Consider the following 24,670-nt stretch of genomic DNA (forward strand, 5'->3'; position numbering starts at 1 on the left):
CTTGGCCGAGAATGTTCTTCCTACAGATATCCTCAGGGGTATCTTTTGCTCATTCTTTTGCTGCCTTCAGGTCTCCACCAGTCATCTTGCTTTAAGTGGCAGCTCCTCTCCCTGCTGCTTAGCACCATCCTCCCCCTCTTCTCCAGAGCACAGGCCATCCAGCATGCCTGTCCCTGGACTTTGTCGTCTTCTACCTCCTGGAATGCAAGCTTCGTAAGGTGGGAACTTTTGACCAATGTGTCCTTGCTACATACTTGGTAGATTGCAGAAACTCAATAAATCTTTGCTAAAATGAATGAGTGAGTGTATGGCTATTTCCCTGTGGAGGTACTGCACTGTGGCTGGGAGAAGGCTTCTAGTCTGAGTGGGGAAAAAAGTATGTATTTCAACTTACTGCCAAGGCCATTTTCAGAACCTGTTGTGTATCAAAACAGAGCTTTAAGAATAATTCTCCAATGGCCCCCCTAATGCTATCATTAGGGAGCCTAGCCTGCCCACCCTGGAAACTTCCTTCAATCTCAATTCACAAATATAAGGGATTAAACTAGTTGATGTCTATGGCAAATTGTCATTTTCCAAACTCATCATTGGTGTGTTGTTGGAAAAATACAACGGTATTTATGGAATAGAAAAGGATAGAAAATTTTAAGATCAGGACAGTTCCAGAAATCCCAGAGTAATCAATGTTTTTATGCTCAGAATACCTCCCATCAGCAGCACTCCATGATTCTATGAAATACTTAGCATACACATGGGGCACCTGGGTGGTTCAGTGGGTTAAGGCCTCTGCCTTCAGCTCAGGTCATGATCTCAGGGTCCTGGGACCGAGCCCCACACTGGGCTCCCTGCTCAGCAAGGAGCCTGCTTCCTCCTCTCCCTCTCTGCCTGCCTCTCTGCCTACTTGTGATCCCTATCTGTCAAATATATAAATAAAATCTTTAAAAACAAATTAAAAAAAAAAAAAAACTTAACATACACAGCTAGGTATGGCCCGTGGGGCCAGAAATGATAAAGAACACAGGGCCCGGGGCCTTAGAGCATTTGTGGTCTGGCATGGAAGTGAAGATGGCTGTACTGATGACCAACAGCAGGATGACTAGTTTCCATGTTACAGGAGAAACACTGGGGTCCTCTGCAGGTGGGGGGCAGCCAGGGAAGGTGGGGAGGGAGAGAGAGCCCTAGGGTTTCCTGGAGAGTGAGCATAGGGAGGGAGGCCTGTGTTTTGGAAGTGGCGAGTCTTCCCCTTTGGTTGGCACCACAGGCCACCCGTAAGGAAGTGGTGGAAAGCAAGTGAAAGGTCCCTGAGACCAGTGCACAGAGGGCTGAGCACCTGGGTCAGATGGTTAGAAGACAAAGCTCAGAGGCAGCTGGGCTGGCTTCATTTCCTGGGTGGAAGGAAAGGACATCGATAAGCAGGTTGGGAAGAGAAGCAGAAGGTAATGAAATAATCCCAGCTAGATGGAGAAGAAGACAGCTGGTGTATGCAGAGAGGGCCGGGACCATCCTGTGCGAAGCAGGGGAGAAGCAGCTATGAAACCGCCCAAGTTTTCCCACACCCACAAGGCACACAAATAGACAGGAAGGCAAGAAAGGGCATTTGAGCAATGCCATGACCTCAGGACTATTCAAGCCATTTTAGAACATTACAATGCCCAATGTTTCCATCTGGTTTATCAGGTGGTTTCAGAGAAGTGGAATCAAGGGTACAGGATTATTTTCCACAGATATTAGAATGGACCCTTCCTGGGAAGGGCCTCACCCCAATCCTCTGAAACCTCTGCAAACCACATGGAAGTTTCTAGATTGGGTTGGCAGAGGCTAATCTCTCATTAACAGAATCATCAAGAATGAGTTATAACAAATACTATTTTGTATTAACATATAATGTATTATTTGTTTCAGGGGTACAGGTCTGTGATTCATCAGTCTTACACAATTCACAGCACTCACCATAGCAAATGCCCTCCCCAGTGTCCATGACCCAACCATCCTTTCCCTCTCATTCTCTCCCCTCCAACAACCCTCAGTTTATTCCTGAGATTAAGAGTCTCTTATGGTTCGTCTCCCTCTCTGGTTTCATCTTGTTTTATTTTTTCCTCCTTTCCCCTAGGATCCTATCTTGTTTCTCTAATTCTTCATATCAGTGAGATCATATGATAATTGTCTTTCTCTGATTGACTTATTTCCCTTGGCATAATACCCTCTAGCTTCATCCACATCATTGCTAACAGCAAGATTTGGGGTCTTTTTGATGGCTACATAATATTCCTGTGTGTGTGTGTGTGTGTGTGTGTGTGTGTACCACATCTTTATCCACTCATCTGTTGATGGACATCTAGGTTCTTTCCATAGTTTGGCTATTATGGACATTGCTGCTATAAACATTGGGGTGCACGTGTCCCTTCCAATCATCACCAAAGGCAAGGGAAGCAATGGCAAAAGAACTCTTGGGACTTCATCAAGATCAAAAGATTTTGCACAGAAAGGAAACAGTCAACAAAACCAAAAGACAACTAACAGAATGGGAGAAGATATTTGCAAACGATATATTAAAGGGCTAGTATCCAAAATCTGTAAAGAACTTATCAAACTCAATACCTAAAGAACAAATTATCCAATCAATAAGTGGACAGAGAACACGAACAGACATTCCTGCAAAGACAATGGCCAAAAGACACATGAAAAAGTGCTCCACATCACTCGGCATCAGGGAAATACAAATCATGACCACAGTGAGATACCACCTCACTCCAGTCAGAATGGCTAAAATAAACATGTCAGGAAATGACAGATGTTGGTGAAAAATCAAAGGGGAAGCCTCCTCCACTGTTGGGGGGACTGCAGGCTGGTGCAGTCACTCTGGAAAACAGCATGGAGGTCCCTCAAAAAATTGAAAACAGAGCTACCCTACGACCCAGCAATAGCACTACTGGGTATTTACCCTAACGATACAAATAATCTTCTTTTTAAACTTTCTTTTGACTCGTCTCATTAGTGGACATGTAAAAGAGGAAGTCTGAAACCAAAACAATAGGAAATGGCTTTAAGACTTGTTAAGTCTGATTTCTAAAAAGGAGGACTTGTAGTCAAGGGGTGCTATGGGCCCATCCATCACCCGGAGCGAGCCTTCATTTACAGAAGAGGTATAGAAAGCCTCCACTCGGAGTCAGCCTCTATGAAGGTGTTTGGGCCACGTCAGTAAACAAATTCAAAGCGACCTGGGGACACACACATGCTAGAGAAGGGAGAGAACGTCAACACTAAACCCAGTAGATTGCTTAGTTAGAGAAGCTGAAAATGGTCAGTGCCACGGAAGGAGGACCAAGGTAGAGAACAGGATGGGTGTTAAGTAGAAGGTACGCAGACTTGAAGGGGGGAGGGAATCAGCCAGTGAGATGAGGGGGGAAAGGAAACGGACTCGTGACAGAGGAAGCAGCCGAGGCAAAGACCCTCCGAGGGCAACAGACCTGTGTGCACAAGGAACAGCCCAATGCCAGTGTGGCTGAGCTGAGGGAGCTTGGAAGGAGGTGACGGAGGTAACAAGAGGTCAGATCACGCAGGCCCAGGAGGTCACGGTCAAGATTCCAACTTGTACTGGGAGAGAGAGAGGAAGACCTAGGAAGGGAGGGACTGGGTCGGACTTCTGCTTAGCCGGTCACTCTGGCTACAGAGGGGAGAAGAGCTGAATGGGAGAGGGGGTGCAGGAAACAAGCCTCGGAGAAAAGAGACCCGTCATCCCGGAGAAGGAGGGCAAGGCCTACACCGCAGTGGCAGAGTGGAAGAGGTGAAAGACAAGGCGGACGCCCTGGGGAGGCAGGGCAGCGGGGATTCACCAGGAGACCGTGTGTGGATGACAGAAAGGAAGGCATCAAGGACGATTCTAGGGACGGAATTGTGCAACACACCCTTGTTAAATCTCAGCAGAAACACCCCAACGAGCTCCAGAACAGGTTCTCGTTCAAACACCAGGTTTCCATGTAGCACCTGCTATTTATTAAATAGAAGATTCCAGTCCAGGAGTGTGGGGTCAAAGCAATTTATGGTCTGCAAGTTACACTTACCTGTGATTTTGTTCCAACAGAAACATCAGAGCAGTCTGTCGTAGAGAAGGCATTACATGAATTAACACGTGCGGCTGCCAAGGTACTAGCTCAGCTAATATGGGCAGGCACATGAAGCTATGTGTCATGTGTATGTAACCATTCATAGAAGTACCTTACAGACCATAATTCAGTCCAGAGTGGCAGTTTCATTTCTTTAAAGTAAACAAATAATACATTATATGTTAATTAAAAAGTCAACTAATTGCATTAAAAAAGTTTCCTAATCATAAAAAAATTGGGGGGGGGGAGATACTGGATGATGATCTTTTAATGCTTTCTAAGCTAATTTGAATTTCAAAACAACATAAAACCCACGGTCCTAGTCATGTTATTGATCTGTATTTTTTCCAGAACTACAACTATGGGTGGCTTCCCAAACAGAGCACATTTGGGGCACCTGGGTGGCTCAGTGGGTTAAGCCTCTGCCTTCAGCTCAGGTCATGATCTCAGGGTCCTGGGATTGAGTCCTGTATCAGGCTCTCTGCTCAGCGGGGAGCCTGCTTCCCTCTCTCTCTGCCTGTCTCTCTACTTGTGATCTCTCTCTCTCTCTCTGTCAAATAAATATATAAAATCTTAAAACAAAAACAAAAACAAAACAGAGCACATTCAAGGATATCACGACATGGTATCCACCACATGGGTGTGTTTCACCAGGGGCTTCAAAGGAAGTGCTTCCTACCGTGAAGAAAACATTTCACAAAAAACCTGTCTTGATCTCATTCTGAGCCAAATAAGTCAAGGTATTCAAATAGGAAAAACTGAGTTGCAATAAAGTCCAGAGAGAAGATAAAGCATGTTGATCCCTACCCATAGCCCTAATATCAGCACCATGACCATTTTTGACCAAGGATTGCCCTCAAAATCACAGCAGTGGTGTTAGGACTCTAACAGTCATTGCATGGAACAGGACACCTTCTACCTCCAATTTCATCCCTTCTTTGAAAGTGCTCATCTTCTAGTACATTCCAGATGCTTTAGAGATTTGAAATTCATTTTGCCTCCTTCAAAGGAAACCCAAGAAAAGAATATATGAATTTGCAAAAATGACAGAGCAGGGAGGGTAGTTCTTGCAGAAGTATATTCTTCAGTTTATTAATATATTCACTACAGAGTTAATAGCTTTATAGATTAATCTACTTGTGTCTAGATAAAAGACCAAGATGGTATAAATATATTAGGATGAACCATATGAAATTAAGACTATTCCATCATTTTGACCAACAAAAACATCAATTTCATGTGGCTCAGCCTAAGACTCACGAGCGATCTGTCAGAATGTCCAGTTCCAAATAAAGATGTGTCTCCAAAGCACCCAGGAACAAGAAAGTGAGATTCCATTTTCCCTAATTTGATTTGCGTTCAACTTTAAATATCTGCATACAATAGTTCCCAAAACCATAAAAAAAAAAAAACCCCACTTCAAACAGTATTCATCACTCTTTGATTGCAATCACAAACAAGAAAAGCTTCAAAATATAGATTAGACCTGCATTCTTATCTAAATAAGTATCTCCAGTTCGATGGTCCCTTTTGATACTGCTCCAGAGCTTAACTCTGAAAATCCGCCACATCTTTCTTCTCCTTCACCTGTGGTCACAGGATAGAGTATCTGTTTCCCCGGGTGTATCACACAGTTCTTGTGACTTGTCTGACCTCATTTCAGGGCTGCCCCCTTATCTTTGGGATGAGCCCCACCAGTCCCTTCCTAATTTTGCCCCCTGCAGCACTAACTGAAGGAGAGAAATGCAGACAAGGAAAATTCTTCCCTGCTGCTGCATCATCAGAGATGGACTACGTAAGCCAATCTGCGGTCACCCTGTTACACTCAGGGGCACAAACGAGAGCATATTTTCATGGGATGGGGGAGTCCCCAGGCCTACTGGGCTGGAAGACGCACTCGGATCATAAAGTAGAGACCACCTGTGTTTGGACAATATCCTCCAGGGGCAAGAGGGGTTTTAAACCTTATTCTCTCTCTCTCTTTTTGAGATTTTATTCATTCATTTGAAAGAGAGAGAGAGACAGTGAGAGAGGGAACCAAGCAGGGAGAGTGGGAGAGGGAGAAGCAGGCTTCCCGCCGAGCAGGGAGCCCAATGCAGGGCTCAAACACAGGACCCCGGGACCAAGACCTGAGCCGAAGGCAGACACTTAACAACTGAGCCACCCAGAAGCCCCATGAACCTTATTCTCTCCGCAGTTTAACTGACACACAAATTCTCCCTGGCTTGGCTGTGAGGAGAGCACTTTGACTCCCTGGCCTCTTGAAGATGTGTTGGGCTCCGACATCCCCACTGAATGAAAGCTTCAGGTCCCAGTAAATATATTCTTCCTTATAAATACAACTTGAGGTGAGCAATTAAATGTGAGTATTTTACTTTCCCTTCACATATACCCCCAAACCGTTCCCCCCGATGATGCCTCAGAACACAGACAGGACTCAGGTGAGACAGATGAGCTACACAGGTCAGGCCCCTCACGGCCCCGCAGCAGAGGAACAGGGATTTCAGCCCTAGGTGATCAGCACTGGTCCTGCACCGAAAACTGAAGATCCCAGGCCCAGGGGCCTCTCCATGCCAGACTCACTTCTTGGGCTATGACAGGTAGGCTCCATTATCTCTTAATCTCACCCTCTACCAGAAGCTTCCTGTCACTGGTTTTCAGTCAGGCCAGTAAACTGCCCAAGTAGGTACTCATTAAATAACCGTAAGTGCACCTTCTGCTATAACCCACGGGGTGCAGAGGCACAATCTGGGGTCAGACTCACGGTTGACTGGGTAAATGCCCATCAGCCTTCACTTTTGGACAAAAAAGGAAAAAGACAAGGCTCCCTTAAGTATTTCTCCCTGGCCTAATGTAGCTTGCCGCCCAGCCGGCTCTAAAGAGTCCCAAGCGACTGGTATCGTGAGGGTAAGAAAAAACCTTTAACCCCTTACTGGCATGAAGTTCCAAGCATGTTCCATGCATGGGTTCCAAGCATGAAGTGGTGCCCAAAGCTGAATGGCAGTTAAAGACAAGAAACAGGGGTGTCTGGATGGCTCAGTTAAGCATCTGCCTTTGGCTCAGGTCACGATCCCAGGGTCCTGGGATGGAGCCCCAAATTGGGCTCCCTGCTCAGCGGGGAGTCTACTTCTCCCTCTGCCTCTCCCCCCCGGCTTGAGCTCTCTCCCTATCTCTCTCTCTCCCCGCCACGTATACAAACATACTCTCTCTCTCAAATAAAATCATCAGCAGAAATAAGAAGATTAAAAAAAAAAAATAGCTCTCCGACAATTTAGTTATTGCTGTAAACCATTCCAACTAATGATCAATTCATTTAAAGCTATTTGTTGAACAATTATACTGGGTTGGGCTATAAGATGCCATGGAAAAAGGACAACAAAACACACACCCCCTTCCACACCACCCCCCACATTTTCACGGCTGTTCTGAAAATCAGTTACTTATTCTATCTTCTCCTCAAAATCACTTCAAGGATGTGAGTCCAAGATCTGAAAGTAATCCCCTAGTCCCACTATTACGAATACTCATCTCCTTCCTATAGCAACAAAAACAAAACAACCCCAAAGAAAGGGTATCTTCTTGGGATACTATATTATGCTTAAAACAAAACAAAACAAAACAAAAAGTCTACAGAACAATTTGTCTTATTTTCTTGTCCTAGTGAGGCTTTTATGGACTGGAGGTTTGTGTTTCCTAAAATTCGTAAGCTGAAGTTCTAATCCCCAAGTTGATGGTATCTGGAGGTGGGACTTTTGGGAGACAATTAGGGTTAGATTAGGTCTTAAGGATGGAGCCTCTTAATGTGATTAATGACCTTGTGAAGAAGAGACAGGAGATCTGTTCCTCTCCATATGCATGCACCAAGGAAAGGCCCTATAAAGACACAGACGGAAGAGGTCTCCCTGCAAACCAGAAGAAGGAGCATTAACAGACATGGAATCTGCCCGCACCTGAGTCTCAGACTTCCCGCCTCCAGAACTGTGAGAAATAAATGTGTGTTGTTGAAGCCACCCAGACTCTAGTATTTTGTCAGAACAGCCAGAAAGGACCAAAAGAAAGATCCAGAAAGTGCAGGGAAAAAACACCTTACCCAATAGTCCTCTAGGAAACACTTGGTGATTGTTGTATGTTATAGAGACTTATTCTGAGATACGCCTTGAATGGCGATCGATACGGCAAGAGCAGACAATGCTGATCACTGAGTCCCCTCACCAGCTGTCCCAGTACACTGGCAGTCTGTCTGCAGACATGGAGTGCATCATCTCCCGTGACTACATTTCGATCAGCTATTCCAAGTTTGGTCAAGGTCATAATTTCCAAAGAACGTTGCCCAGCAACCCAATTGGACACAACACATTGGTCCTGCAGCTTACAGGGCTCGTTCACGGTGGACTTAAGCATATCAAGTCTCACCACAGCATAAGGCAAAGCCCAGGTCTGGACAACAAGTTCAAGGGCATTTGTTCAATGAGGACTCAAGTGTTTAAATAATTGTTAAAGTTTTCTAGGGTAGAAGGAGCAAAAGATGATCCAAATGGAATCACGTTTCAAACTCCCGGTCAAGGAATAACTCTTAGTTGGGGCTAACTAGGGTCTTTTTGTTGTTGTTGTTCTGCAGAGTCTGCAAGTGGGGAGTCCCTGAAGGGGTGAGAACAGATATGACGGTGATCTTCAGCCAGGACCACAGACAATACTGAAGTATATTCCACATGACACCGATGAATGCAATCCACCCCTCAGCTTAGCAAGAGGGCCCATCTCTGTTCAAGACAGCAGAGGTTTTAGACATTCATACTTTTTCTCCTGTGCAGAAGGGGATTTTCGGTTGGATCAGTACTCATGCTAAACTGGGATAGGACAAGATGTGGCCCTCAAAGACTGAACACCCCTATCCTCTAGAGATAGCCTAGCCTACACCTAGCAAATTGCCCCCTTGCACAATCCAGACGGTAGCACCCGTTTTGTAACGCAACCATTCTCCATCAGGCAGCAGATTCTCCCCGTGAGATTTATAATCTCTGAACAAAGGAGCCCCAGGGCTCATGACAGGAATGCTTTCAACACCTCCCCAGATTATGTTATGGAATAATCTACAGGGAGGCCACAATACAGAGATATTTATTTTTACTGGGTATATTTATTTCATTGGGTATAAACTAATAAAAATTGTTGTCCTAGTTTGGACAACACATGCTTCTATTCAGAACCTTCTATTTCACTGACCTTGATGTGAAATGAGTGATCTCAGCACGAAAATCCCAGGGCACATGTTGACTGATGTCTAGCATTTAGGAATGCTGCACTTCCAAACAAGGCATTGGAAGCCTGTGCTCATATTTTACAGCAAATGCTATGTTCTTTTGTTCACCAACAATTCCTGCATATGTTTCCATTTGTCTCATTCTCACCAAACAGGAAACTTTTCTGAGTAGTTATAGATTTTATTTTATGGAAGGCAAATAACTTCAGAATTTTCAAGCTGAAGGGCACCTGAGGTCCACTATTCCAAACCCTAATTTTGAGGACGAGGACAATTACATATAGAAAACTGAAAACAAGTAAGCTTCAAATAAAGTGCTCCTTCCTAACTACGTTCTCTTATTTGCTAAAGCAAGCATGTACTCAAAGAGGTCAGATTGCCCACAACCCTAGATGGCTAACGTTTGGCATCTTTAACTCAGTATCTCGTGAAGAAATATGCATTCCTCAAGAAAAACCTGGACAAACCAGCTGTATTCCTTTCCTATTTGTTCCTATAATAAAACCGCAACCCTAGTGGTTTAAAACACAAATTCATTATCTTAAAGTTTTAATAGGTCAGAAGGGTCACACAAGTCTCGTGGAGCTAAAATCAAGGTGCCCACAGGGCTGTGCTCCTTTCCCCAGGGTCCAGGGGAAAAACCGATTTTTTCGCTCTACCCAGCTCCTAGAGACTAGGCACACTAGGCACTTGGCTCCTGGCTCCCTTCCTTCCTACATCTTGGAAGCCTGCAACACTAAGTCCCAAGTTCCTTTCCTATTTTGAATTTCTCCTGCCAGGTCTTCTAATGTTCCAATTCTCTCCCTCCTACCACCCACCCCCCAGACAACAGCAAAGGTTCTCCACTTTTAAGGACTGTGGATTAGATTGTGCTCCCCTGGACTACCCAGGCTAATGTAGCCATCTCAAGGTCCTTAACCTTAATCACATCCACAACATCCTTTCTGCCACATAACGTAAAATTCACAAATTCTAGAAATTAAGACTTAGACATTTTGGTGGGGGGCATTATTCTAAGTACCACATCTGCCCTCACCGACTCTTACATCATGAAATGCCCCCACAGTCTATCTGATGACTGGGTCAGAAACTGGGGAGACATGCCTCAGTTAACCCCACTTGTTTATACTTCACATCCAGTTAGTGGCTAAATCCCACAGACTCCGAATCCTAACTATGTCATGTGATGGGGCCTGCTCTCTACACTTTTCTGGGCCCAGGACTGGGTCCTCCCTGAATCCTTTACCTCTTTTCCTTCTTCTGCCACAGGCTCATTTTTTTTTTCCAGTTTTATCAACACTGTCCTTCTAGGGCTATGTGCTTCAAGCAAGGTGTGCTCCAGCCTCACGTTCAAGGGATAAATCTTGATTGGTCTAAACTAGTCATGGTAGCCTGCTAGCCCTTTGCCATCTGACAAGAATGTAACATACAGACCTTAATTCACGGAGTTCATCAACACACGGGTCATTCTACCTTGCGATTTCTTGCTGGGGGACATAGTTATTTTGTTATTTAAGCCACCTTGAAGTTCCCTCTTACTTACTGTTAGAAACATTCTGAATGGTACATTACTCATTAAAATGACTGTGAGATTCTACTCATGGTTTTACTCGCTCCTAGTCTCACATTACTTCCAATGTTCACACTGCACCCTCCCCATCTTTCACTTGGATGCAGAACACCTCCTCTTCAAAGCCATCAATCCTGTAAGGTGTTCTCCTCTTCAAAAGGTTTCTGGGAGGTCCCATTACCCACCATTACATTGGTTCTCAGAAGTCTCTATTTCTGTCCCTCTAGAACAATCTAGAAATAACTGTAATCAAAAATCAATTTTAAGTTAATATCTTAATTTTTTTCATCCTACTTTCAAAAGACTTGTTAACGATGTAATTTCTGGCATGCTGTCAGTGTTGATATTTTAAGTAAAACAGCTATTATATCGCTCAAAGCCATAAGAATCTAAATCCAATAATAAATTGATACTCATGATTTCCCATTTAAAAATAAGCTCTTCTTGGGGTGCCTGGATGACTCAGTCAGTTAGGCAGATGTCTGACTTTGGTTCAGGTTATGGTCCTGGGGTCCTGGGATTGAGCCCCACATTGGGCTCCCTGCTCAGTGGGGAGTCTGCTTCTCTCTCTGTGTGCTTGCTGTCACTTGTGCACACGCTCTCTCTCTCCAAAAAATAAACAAATCTTAAAAAAAAAAAAACCTCTTCTTTACCATTCATGTTTTATCGTTCCCTTTTCACATTTCCATTTTACTTCTCCTGCAGGTTTTATCCTAATAAACAGATCTTTATGATTCCAAGTATTTTATTGACTAAACTATCGTACACACATCAAAAATAGGCATATCAATTAGAGCTTCCTGTTTACTTTGAATGTAGCCCCTAAGGATGAAAAAATTTCATCTGAATTATACATTTACCAGTAAACAACTGAAAAAAGAACACACATAAATATATTTAATAATTGACCAAAATATTAAGAACAAACCTATTTGAAATGTACCTATTGATACATAGAGCTTTAAAAAAGTTAACCCACACATTCATGAATATTACTTAATGTTAAAATAACAAAGGTCTGGCATCAGTCTTATTCCAACTTTTCATATTTCTGTACACAAATTAGCCTAAATAAGCAGAGGAATGTAGGAGTTTAACAGCAATTATATCCCTGAGCTCCTCTGGAGCTTCAAGCCAAAGACCGTGATCCATCATCAAATTTATTTTTAATTACCCATCAACGGATGATCCAATAGGTCTTTGATTCTGTCATAGGAAAAGTGTCCTCAGGCTTAGCCCTTAGAATATTTCAGATCACAAGATAATGTACCATACTAAAATTCTGAGAAGATGAGAGGAATGCCTCCCTTCAGTAAAAAGGGAGAAAAGAAAGCAAACACATTCTCTGATAGATTAATTTTAGGAAAGAAGACGTATAAAGCTAAAACCGGATAGCTATTCCCTTAAGTCTCTGAGTCCTTCAATGTACCCTACTGTAATATCTTCATTTATGGCCAACGGTATGCCTAAAGTCGCTTGGACAATGGCTGACCTATAGGAAAAATCAAAATGTCTCTGCACAGAACACAGCCCCTTTCCTAACTGGATGCAGGCTCATGTTCCATCGCCCACCTTTATCCTACACCCGCTTGAGCAATTCAGTGACGTAGACTGGTTCTAAGTTTGCTTTCAAGAGGAACATGTGTCAAAAGACTTCCTTCCTCTACTACACTTTGCCCCCTCGTCTGCTGCTATTTTAGACACAGAGATGAGTCACTGAAATTTATCCCAGCACCTTGCCCCTGGCTCAGGCCAGTCCCAGAGACTCTGCTCGCAATGGGACATAAATTAATAGCCGCAGCTCAACTAGTCATCATACCCGTCAAATAAAATTCTGTCCAAACAACCACAGATTTTATTCCGGTGCTCTAGGGACACTATTCGACAACTCCAGCATTTCCTATATACAGATGGAATTCTTTTTATTATTCTATTGTTCTGTTCCACTACTACAGGCTCTTCCGGAACCTTTCCTCAATTTTCCTCTCCCCATCTCAGCTACAGAGTGAGTCACTCTCTTCCCTGACAGCATGCTACTTTTACTTCTGTTATTCCTCACATTCTGCTTGGTGTTATGGTGATCTATGTCTAAATCTGGTTTCCATATCTCCATGGTGGCCACATCCATTGGTCCCAACCCCACTCGATCCCTGGGTCCTGACCACCCCTCCTTGAAAATCTCTTTCCTCGCTTCCAATCAATTCTTCTGTTCCTTGTAAGATCGTTCTTCCTCACGTTCCTTCATCTGCACCCCCGTGTCCACTGTTTATCTCATAGGTCCCTGCACCTTGCATCATGCGGTCCTGGAGGGCTCCGCTACCCCAACTTAAGCTAACGCCAACCTCCTGAGACAGTTACCTTTTCCCAAGTTGGAGGGAAAAAAATAATCATCTTCTTGGGTTAGGGTTGCTATTATTTTTCTGAAGATTGCCACTTAACAGTCAGTAGTAATAGCCAGCGAATGATAGAAGCAAATAAATACTAAGAAAAAACAGAAATCAACCACTTATATATGTAGTTTAAGGGTTTGTGTGTATAAGCTTATAGGTTAGAATTTTATATCGTATATAAAATATTTACTAGCAACATTGATGTTCATCTGAAACATACCTGTATTTCTATGTGTGCACATACACAGACTTATATACGTGTGTGAAATGTAAAAATACACAGTTGACAGTAACAAAATTATGTTTCTATTTGTCTGAGATCACAGCATGTGAAAGTGGCCCAAGGGAAACTCTCAGGCATTGCCGAGATGAAAAATAGGATCCCAACCATGTGGGAAGCCAGTTTTTCATGCAGCTGAACATGCATAGGACTAGACATTCCATTCTTAGATATTTACCCGAAAGAGAAACGTGTCCACACAAAGACTTGTACACAAATGTTCACAGCAACTTTAATAGCTAGAAACTAGAAAAATACCCATCTCCATCAACAGGTGAATAAACTAGAATACATCCATACAATTAATACCCAGCAATTAAAAAAAAAAAAGAAAACTACTTGTACACATGTCACAATCTCAAAAACATTATGCTAAAAATAAAAGAAAAAATGCTAAATGAAAAGAATAAGATTCCTTTTGTAAGAAATCCTAGAAAAAGCAAGAAGAATCTAAAGTGACAGAAAGCAGACTAGTGATTGCCTGGAGCCAAGGAGGTAGGAGGGAGAGACTGCAAAAGGGCTTGAACGTGCTTTTTGGGGGACCAGTAGGTTCCATATAATGACTGGGGTAATGGTTACATTGGTGTACCCATCTGACAAGATTCATTGAAATGCATAGCAGACACTAATCATGGATGCACGTTATTGCATGTAAATTATAGTTTGATAAAATTAAGTGGTCCCATGGATTTTTCACCAAATTTGGAGACCGTGTTATGGATGACCTGACGTGCCATGGACACAGCCATATGTAGTAGGTATAAAATTTACTTTGAATGACTTTGTAGGGACAGATAGAGATTTTTTTTTCTCTTACATGGAGTAACTTAGTGTTTCATTTTAAAGGTTCCAGAGAGTTGGGGCACGTGGGTGGCTCAGTGGGTCAAAGCCTCTGCCTTTGGCTCAGATCACGATCCCAGGGTCCTGGTATCGAGCCCTGCATGTGGCTCTCTGCTCAGCAAGGAGCCTGCTTCCCTCTCTCTCTGCCTGCCTCTCTGCCTACTTGTGATCTCTCTCTTTGTCAAATAAATAAATAAAATCTTTTAAAAAATAAAAATTAAAAAAAAATAAAAAGGTTCCAGAGAGTTGAAATATTGACACTTACGGAAACTGCCATACTTTTAGAAGATGGGAAGTGGGCCTGAAATGAACAAATTGGTGGGCTCCAAAAATGGGATTTGTGTTTACTTTGGTACAACTTAAGCTTTAAGCCCTGTGGGTAGACTCTCCAAGTAAGAGCTACTTCTTCTGGATGCCAATCCGTAGATTACAATCTCAGGTGAAATAAAGGGACTTTGGACAGACTACCGGAATTGTAAATATTTTTGGTGAACATACTTTATTGGAAGTGATATCCCTGGTGACTGGGATTAGTGAATAAAATGATCTAGGAAAAAAATACCAAGAAGAGTTCAACCTTCTCCCCTGACCCCTAGGCTGACAATATACTAAGAGATCTTCAACTTGATTTTGTATCAGAATCTTTTGGAGAACTTGTTAGAACATAGGGCCCCAACCCAAGAAGCTTCTCATCCAGTAGGTCTGGAGTAGAGCCTGGTAATTTTCATTCCAACAAGTTCCTAGGTGATTCTAGGAACCACTTAGTGTGGCCTGGGAACCACACTTTGAGAACCACTGCTATATTCTCTGGTCTTGTGCACCAGTGCCTTTGTAAAATTCTAGAACAGCCTTATCCATGAATTCAGTAGAATGAGGTCTGATTAATTCATTTCACTAGCTGCACTCTCAGCACTAACAACAGTAAGAAAGGTCAAAAAGGAAAATATCAAAATTCTTGGAAAACATGGGACAAATTGTTTCTGCTCCAGATACCTTTGTATATGGATGAGTTTTTCTTCAATTCTTAAGTTACTAAGCAGCTTATTTCTGACATTAATTTTGCCACTCTCTTATCAGTAAAAGCGGATATTATACTAGGTTTTGCTGATAAATGGCAATGTCGCAAGTTCAAAATATACATCATTTTCTACTGTCAGAGGAAAAAGACAAAGATACAAGAATTGTTAGGGAGGAACCAGAGGGTGAAAATAAGAAACTCCATGAAAAGGTGGAGAAACAAGGGAAAACACAAATCACAACAGAACCAGAAATTCTGGGAGAAAAGTCTAGCGTTTGAGAGATTCATAGTCAAGGGATCAGGGAGGGGAGAAACAGTTTCATGAGTAGGAAGTTTACTCTATAGGTTAGAAGAAAACCACAGTGTATAAAGCAGTTGAAATACAATGTCGGGGAAAATAAACACAGAAGAAAATTCAAGCCAAGAGCGAAGGAAGTGGTATTTTTAAATGACTGAACATTTAGAAAATATACCAGTAGAAATATACAGAAGATATACAAGAAACCATGATTTGTGAAGAGAGAGGGGAAAGGATCAGTTTTGCAAAATAAACTTCCATCTTATCTGTCAGATAAATATCCAACTCCAGGTTAATGGAAACTGACTGAAATGGTTCATCACTTCGGCGGTGACAGTCTGAAGAGGTCAGGTGTGTCACTCAGGGGAGGAGGTAGACCTCAGGTGTGGTAGGCAGAACGATACCCCCCCAAAGATGTCCACATCCTAATTCTTAGAACCCATGCATAGCTTACTTACATGGCAATAAGAACTGTGGAGACAAGATTAAATTAAGGAGCTTGAGAAGGATGGACCCAATGTCATCAAAAGTGTTGTGTTTTTGTTTTTGTTTTTGTTTAGTTTTGGATAGGTGGTTTTTAAATTTATTTTTATTAATTATTTTTAGTGACATATAATGTATTATTTGTCCCATGGGTACGGGTCTGTGAATTATCAGGCTTACACACTTCACAGCACTCACCATATTTAAAGATTTTGTTTATTTATTTGAGAGAGAGCAAGAGAGAATGAAGGGAAGGGGCAGAGGAAAAGGGAGAAGAGAGACTCCCCACTAAGCAAAGAGCCCAATGCAGGGCTCAATCCCAGGATCCCAGGATCATGACCTGAGCTGAGAGCAAATGCTTAACCAACTGAGTCACCCAGGCACGCCAAAAAGGGTTCTTATAAATGGTAAAACTTGGAAGTGGTAGGATCAAAGAAGGAGATAGGACAATGCAAGTAGAGGTCAGAGTGACCCAGTCATGAGCTAAGGAATGTGAGCTGTCTCCAGAAGCTAGTTAGGTAATGAACAGATCCACCCCACAACCTCCAGTCTCAAGAAACAGCACAGCCCTGCAGACCTATCTTAGACTTTTGATCTCCACAACTCTGAGACATTTGTGTTGTAAGCCAATAATGCATGTCAATCTATTACAGCAGCAACAAAAAACTAATACAAAAATCTCAGGGAAGCTGGGTTGAATGGGAGAGCACATGCCTCCTCTAACAAAGAGAACACAATTCCAACTCTCAGTTTTGCCAGGTTCCCCCATTTGTTAGGACATGTAGAAAAATCTGTCCACATGAAGTTAGCAACTAGTAACACTGTGCAGGACAAAGTATGACCTTGACCTTTTTTTCCGGGGGCGGGCGGTTATTGGATATATCCAATCATGTGACACAGCTAAACGAAGGATGGCTAAACCACTGCAACCATCTTTTCCAGCTCAGCGCTCCACTCCAGACGCTGACCACATCAAACCTTGCCCAGGCAAAGAGCTCAGCTGTTAATGGAACCTCTCTAGAGGGCTCGTTCACGGAGTTCGAAGGCAGGGACAAAGAGAGAGGGTGAGTCTTAAGCAGGCTCCATGTGAAGTTGAGCATGGGGCTTGATGCAGGGCTCAGTCACGTGACCCTGAGACCATGACCAGAGCTGAAATCAAGAGTCAGATGATTAACCAAATGAGGTAGCCACCCAGGAGCCCCAAAACTCTGCTATTTCTTTCTTCTTCTTCTTTTTAAAGATTTTATTTACTTGAGAGAAAGACAAAGAGAGAGAGCAAACAAGAGGGGAGAGGAGCAGAGGGACAAGCAGACTCCCAGCTGAGCAGGGAACCCGATGTGGGACTTGATCCCAGCACCCTGAAATCCTGGCCTGAGCCAAAGGCAGATGCTGAACCAACTAAGCCACCAAGGCGCCCCAGTTTCTGTGACCAGAAAACGTAATGCAAAGTGTGGTCCATTTTTCTTCTGACAAGTCATTCAGAAGCTGAACTTCAGAGTTTAGATTTTTCTTACATTCTGGATAATCAGTGCCGACGACCCACTCTAAGGAGTCATTCTAAAAAATAAAACTATTTCCAAAAAACTTGTTCTTCACAGATGAAAGGAGTTTTTAAAGGGGTACTCTTTGGACTATAACTGAAGTATGTCCAGCTCCATGGTAATAAGTTATAAATGAAGATAAAAAGAAAGAAAAAAAATGCCAAAGTATCTTGCCTCAAAGTAATCCTTCTATTAATTCTAAGTTGGTAGAAGAAGAATGAAGTTAATCACATTCATAGAGACCAGTGGCCTCTCTTAATATTCAGACAATCAACCACAGTATTTATTGAGTGAAGGGTCTCCAAAGCACTAAAATAAGAAAAGGTAGAAAACATAAAACAAGAAAAGGTAGAAAGTGTAAAAGAAATGTAAGAGGGCTCTTACACAGAGGAATTTATAATGTCACTGGGAAGACAAGGCTAATATATAAAATAGAGAGTAATTAACAGTCTTTATGGGCCCTGAAGAATGATGCCAAGAAGGTCTTTAAGTCAGTAAGAGAGGTACTCAAGAAAAGGAGGGACAGGCAGACATTTGATGGGAGGGAGAAAAGCTTTGTGCTGACTGTCAAAGAGGAAGTAAATGCATATAGAAAAAGGGTAAGCTAACCCACTCAACAGAGTGGGTTTCAGGACTTCTCTCCCATCCTAAAATCTTCAATTTTTAATTGAAGCTGAAAATACACTAATAACTTGTACAAATGGCTGTTTTCTGTTCTAGGATGAACATACAGTCAAGACAAGAGCTCTGCATGATTGGAGGAAAGAAAATGGAGATTTCTTTCTATTCCGTGGGGGCTTGGTACTATTAGAAGGAGGAATATCCCCCACCATCTCCCACAATTCTCTATTTTGTTATACGTGTGTATAAATACATGTGGAGGGTATCCACATACATACACAAGCCTCTCGTGCCTCCAATTACATCATAAAATATCTAAACAGAAGTCTCATACTATTGTAACCCAGTAGAAAGCCGCTAAGATTTACAACCTGAAATTTTTTTTTCTTAAAACGTGGTTCTGAGTTATTTTATCAGAACTGACTTCAGCAAGTGGTTGCAAAAATTACTCCTGTCCTTTCATCTCAGAAGTAATATATTAAATAGCTTAGAAAACAAAGAGAGTTTAAAAAAAAAAACAAAAAACACACATGAAGGGATTGTTTCTTCTGGCCTACAGGTAGCTAACTTTATACATTCTCTCTAATGATAAACAGCCAGACTCTGGTTTACATTTTTGAACAGATAACTGTTGAGAATTTGTTCAGTTTGGTTCTAAGGGTCACACACTGTGCTTTTAAAAACTGCTGGGATATTTTCTTGCATACCTTCGCCAGCAAGAAAACAAACTATTAAATGATGTACCTTTAAAAATCACTATAAATTTCTACCATGTATTTAGGGGCAAGTCTATTTAAGAAAAGTTAATATCTATTACTCTGAGTTATACTCTGGGTATTTATTGCTGAAAGCAGCTGAATAAAACCACTGCTTATAGCTCAGAATTTGCTGAAAAAGCAAGATAGGCCTAAAGGTAGGTAACAGCTTAAGGAGCTACGTGGCCTTTCAGAACATAAATCACGTGTTCAAGGGTGTTAAAGTGACTAAGGTGAATGAAAAGATAAGAACTGGGAGTTTTAAGGCACTTTAAAAAAAACTCAATTTGAGTACTTTATAGCCCCTGAACAACTTTATGAACTCACTGGTTTTGACCAGACCCTTTCAGCTATACTACTTTCCTGCTAGATGTTAAAACACTGCCTCTTTGTGGGGCACCTGGGTGGCTCAGTGGGTTAAAGCCTCTGCCTTCGGCTCAGGTCATGGTCCCAGGGTCCTGGGATGGAGCCCCACATGGGGGGGGGGGGTCTCTGCTCAGCGGGGAGCCTGCTTCCTCCTCTCTCTCTGCCTGCCTCTCTGCCTACTTGTGATCTCTGTCTGTCAAATAAATAAAATCTTTAAAAAACAAAAACAAAAAACACTGTCTCTTTGTGACCAAAGACATCGTGGAGCATTGTTTGCTTTCTGGTTACAGGTCATTCTAAGAACCTGGCATTTCCAGCACACTATTGTCTAGATAGTGGAGGTTTTACCCGGCTCTGTGTACCTCCACCCAACCCCTCCCCTGCCACCCAAGGGGGATCCAAATCAGTCCCACCCTTCGTGAAGTATTGAGAATAAGGCGAACACAAACGGCCACATGCAGAAATGAAACGTCAGGAATGAAGATGATCCCGAGAACAGAGCTTTCTGCTTCAGAAACAAGCTTCCAGTTATGGAAGGATTAAATCATGGGGACAAAAGGTACAGCACAGGGAGTATAGCCAGTGATTCCATAATGGCGCTCTATGGTGAAAGACGGTAGCTACACTTGTTGAGGGCATAACTCATTGAAGAGAGAAGTTGAATCATTATATTGTACACCTGAAACTACTGTAACATTGTGTCAACTATACTCTTACTTAAAATAAGAATGCATCCAGATTTAACAAAACGTGTGAACCAACATTTATATCAGGCAAAATCAGGAGAGGGATAGGTTTTCAAGTAAAATCTTCACAGTAAATAGCTGGCCAGAGAAGCCAGTGGTATTGACCCAAAGAACCTTAGAATAGGGTTAACCTCCAGATCTCCACGTCTCCATGCTTTTTATCTCACCAACCATCTTGTTAAAGGTCAGAAGAATCAACCAAGTCATTGGCAAGGAATCTGCACCAGAAATCAGATATTCTAAGTTACTGTTAAAACTTCAATGTTTGTCAAAAATAAGAATGCCAGGAGTTAATCCAAACAAAGTATTAACTTGCTAAAAAGTGTTTGTTGTCCAATCTATATTTCAAAGTAGATTAATCTGTATGAAATAAAATTGATTGACATGTAGTCTGAAGAAATCACTCGTTTGTGATGAGTTCTTTTGTAGGCAAAGATTCACAAAAGCACATAAAAGCTGAGAAAGGGCCATGAGGGAACTTTCTCGGGTGATGATAATGTTCTATATCTTGCTAGGGATTGATTTACACAGGTGTATCCATTTGTCAAAGCCTAATTTACACATAATTAAGAATGTGTATGGTTCATCATATATAAATTTCATATGAAAAACTCAGTATTAAACTCTAGCTAAAATAAGCATGCTGAAATATGCAAACGGATGCCTGTGGTTTATTTTTAAATGCATCAAAAGATAGGAAAAGGAAAGGTGGATGGATATGGAAGGATGTAAAGTATTAAAGGTGGTGGTACATACAGTTGTACATTATAAAACAAATTACCAAACGTGTGAAATTTTCCTTAAGAACACAGAAGAAAATATGATGGAAATGAATCACTGAAGAATGCAAAGTAGCGCGTTGCCACCCCACTACCTACTTTCTTCGAGAACTTCATCGTATCTAGGACATAGTAAGAATAGTTAAGTTGAAACTTCGAAGCTGAGACAAAGAAGGTGTTTTTAAAAACAAACACACAGCACCTGGGTGGCTCAGTCAGTTAACCATCTGACTTTGGCTTGAGTCATGATCTCAGAGTCACAGGATCGAGCCCCGCCTCAGACTCTGTACTCAGGCGTCTGCTTGTCCCTCTCCCTCTGCTTCCCCCACCCCACTCGTGCTCCCTATCTCAAATAAATCAACACGTACACATACCCACCTGAAACTGGCTGATTACATGGGAAGTGGTGTGTTAAGTCAAAGAAAACATACCCACCTGAAACTGGCTGATTACATGGGAAGTGGTGTGTTAAGTCAAAGAAAAGTAGCTCCCCACGGAGAGTTTCTATATTTAAAATCACTGAAGGGCACGGGGCTGGCTCAGGCGGGGGGAATGTGCAACTCGTGATCACAGGGTGGTCAGTTCACCACCCTGATGGTTGTGGGGATGACAAAAAACCAAAACCAAAAAACAACAAAAAAATCTTCAAAAAATAAAAAATAAAAATCAGTGAGCTGAAGTTAGGCAGGAGACGCTATCGGAAGACTCTGGTGCAAACATGAGTCCAGCCCAATGCAATAAAAGCCTCAGGACGAGTGGGTGGGCACAGCTGCCAAAGAAAAAGATGAGGATTGGTGGTAGTGGCAAAGCAGAGATTTGCACCTAAGAGACAAGGGCCGGACTGCCGGCAACAAGTCCCAGGCAAGGGGGGCTATGGCAGCTCATCAGAGGTTATGATGCCCCTCTCCCCTGTTCCTTCCAGAGAAAACAGCGGGTCCCATGTCAGTTACATCACCTTGGAAGGGGCCGGTGTCTCCAGCTCATCAATGCACCCCAATCACATTCTCAGTTATTTGTTTCGCAAATTCACCGCCTGATACTGATGAGACTGTCCATTAGTTAAAAAACAGCCACCTACTGGGGCACATGGGTGCCTCAGTTGGTTGACCGACTGCCCCCAGCTCTGGTCATGATCCCCCGGAGTCCCCGGATCGAGTCCTGACTCAGGCTCCCAGCTCCACGGGGAGTCTGCTTCTCCCCTCTCATGCTCTGACTCTCTCTCTCTCTCTCTCTCTCTCTCTCTCTCTCACACACACACACACACACACACACACACACATAAATAAATAAATAAATAAATAAATAAGATCTTTAAAAAAATCAAAAACAAAAAATAACCACCTGAGCATCTATTTGACAAGATGCACGTACTGCATCAGCATTTACCGTTTAACCCAGTCACAGAGGATTCATGTTCACGTTAAAGTGTGAGGAGCAGGGAAAGATCTTACATGCCAACAGACCAAGCCTCAGTAACTGAACTTGTCTCCGGAGCAGCTTTAACTTCAGACACAGAGAACAGTCACAGGCCAACAGGTGAGCAGTAGTAAGCCCTGGACCCTTCTCCCGTAAACACCATCCCCTCCCTGCCCACTGCTATTACCTCCGTGGCTACTTCAGTCCTAGCCTCCACCTGTGCAGGAGATTCGCCCCCCCCCCCCCGCCCCAAGCCAGAGGCTGCCCCTCCCTCCCCCAGAGTCTCTCCAAATCAAAGACAGTTGAGCTGGTTTTGAATATCTGGGAAAGTCTCCTCTTCCTCAATAGATCTAGGAATATTCTGGGTGTCTTTGGAGAGTGGATCACTTTGCATGTAATTATTGACTAATATAAAAAGCGTAGAAAATGTTTTCTCCAACAGGTAACGGAGAAAAAGAGCTCTTGGCCACTGTCCTGTTTCAACCGTGGGACAGCTATGAAAGTTCAATCCCCTTAAAAATAGCCACGGAATGTCACATTTTATTCAGGTACACATCTTTCTAACATAAGTCTATTTTAATAATGTTTTGTTCACTTCAATCATAATACAGACTGTTTTATGCTCAACTGTCTGTGGCTAGTCATAGTTCACACAAAGTTAAAAGGCTTAAACTTTTTTTATAATGACAGGTCTTTAAAGATACTAAAATTCCTGACAAAATAAAGTACATAAACATGAAATCTTTTTTAAAGCTATCTGAAGCCAATTTTTCTACGCTAACCTTAAGTTTCATACCCTAGCATCACTTTTTTGTCTGTGAATACAGGTAATGACATGTATTCAGTTTTTAAAAGAGACCATCCCCAAATGCACACACCAAATCCTAAATTATTAATTTCCATTCCATTATCTCAGGAAGAATTTTTACACAGTGTCCAAGACCATGAATAAGTACATTTTCAATAAGTACAAAGTATATTTTCATGCTCTTTTTAAGACTTAAAAAATCATTTTGCCTATCTTAATACAGGTGACCAAAAAAAGTGGCAACCAGAACAACATAAACAGGTCCCATACTTTAATTCCTAATTACAAAAAATTAAAATGAATTGGTTTTGCAACAATTTATGCATGATGGAAAAAATGTTTAACACTTTGTGCTGTATTGTACGATAGTGAGGTATTCATAGAACATATTCAAGAGACTGGTTAAGTTTTTCCCAGTTTTAGTTTTAGATTCATAACAAAATTAGATGAAAGGTACAGATTTCTCATATGCCCCTTGCCCCCACATAGGTCATTTTTAAAATAGATTTACAAAGTGCTAATTCACACACACACACACACACACACACACATCCTACCAGCCCATAAAATCATACTGATAAATGCCCTATTGAAAAATCTATTTGAGGGGCACCTGGGTGGCTCAATGGGTTAAAGCCTCTGCCTTCGGCTCGGGTCATAATCCCAGGGTCCTGGAATCGAGCCCCTCATGGAGGGAGGGGGGTGCCCTGCGGTTTTCTGCTCAGCAAGGAGCCTGCTTCCTCCTCTCTCTCTCTCTCTCTCTGCCTGCCTCTCTGCCTACTTGTGATCTCTGTCTGTCAAATAAATAAATAATCTTTAAAAAAATTAAAAAAAAAAGAAAAATCTATTTGAGTTACAGCTAGGTTTAAAGATATTTTAAAAGAGACATTAAATCTGTATCTAATGCCAGAACTACCACGAAACGGTGTACACTGTACTCTGTCTTGATTTTGTCTTGGGTTTCTCCCTTATTAGTAAATCTTTAAAAATATATATTTCAAAAAAATTAGTAAATCTTTTAAAAAAAAATCTTTAAAAAAAAATAATAATGAGGGGCGCCTGGGTGGCTCAATGGGTTAAAGCCTCTGCCTTCGGCTCGGGTCATGATCTCAGGGTCCTGGGATCAAGCCCCACATCAGGCTCTCTGCTCAGCAGGAAGCCTGCTTCCCCCTCTCTCTCTGCCTGCCTCTCTGCCTACTTGTGATTTCTCTCTCTCTGTTAAATAAATAAAATAAAATCTTTTTTTAAAAAATGAATAAAACAATCTTTATAAAAAAAGTTTGAGTGGTCGAAGAAATTTAGAGGCTGAAGTATTTTCTTTTCTACCACTACCCCTTCAGTAACCACACAAAGAAAATTGTGATAGCCCTTCTCCAAGCCATTAAAAAAGCACACT

General features: G+C 42.2%; 1 protein-coding gene across 7 annotated transcripts in view; it reads right to left on the bottom strand.

Annotated features, from left to right (window-relative positions):
* Positions 1–24,670, bottom strand: part of PLCB4 (phospholipase C beta 4) — a 412,481-nt gene that overhangs the window by 281,708 nt on the left and 106,103 nt on the right. The gene's annotated exons all lie outside the window — the stretch shown is intronic.

The sequence above is a fragment of the Mustela putorius genome, unplaced genomic scaffold (assembly GCF_011764305.1).
Source record: "Mustela putorius furo isolate JIRA1106 unplaced genomic scaffold, ASM1176430v1.1 tig00000874_pilon_pilon_pilon, whole genome shotgun sequence".
In the NCBI taxonomy this organism is placed as follows: domain Eukaryota; kingdom Metazoa; phylum Chordata; class Mammalia; order Carnivora; family Mustelidae; genus Mustela; species Mustela putorius.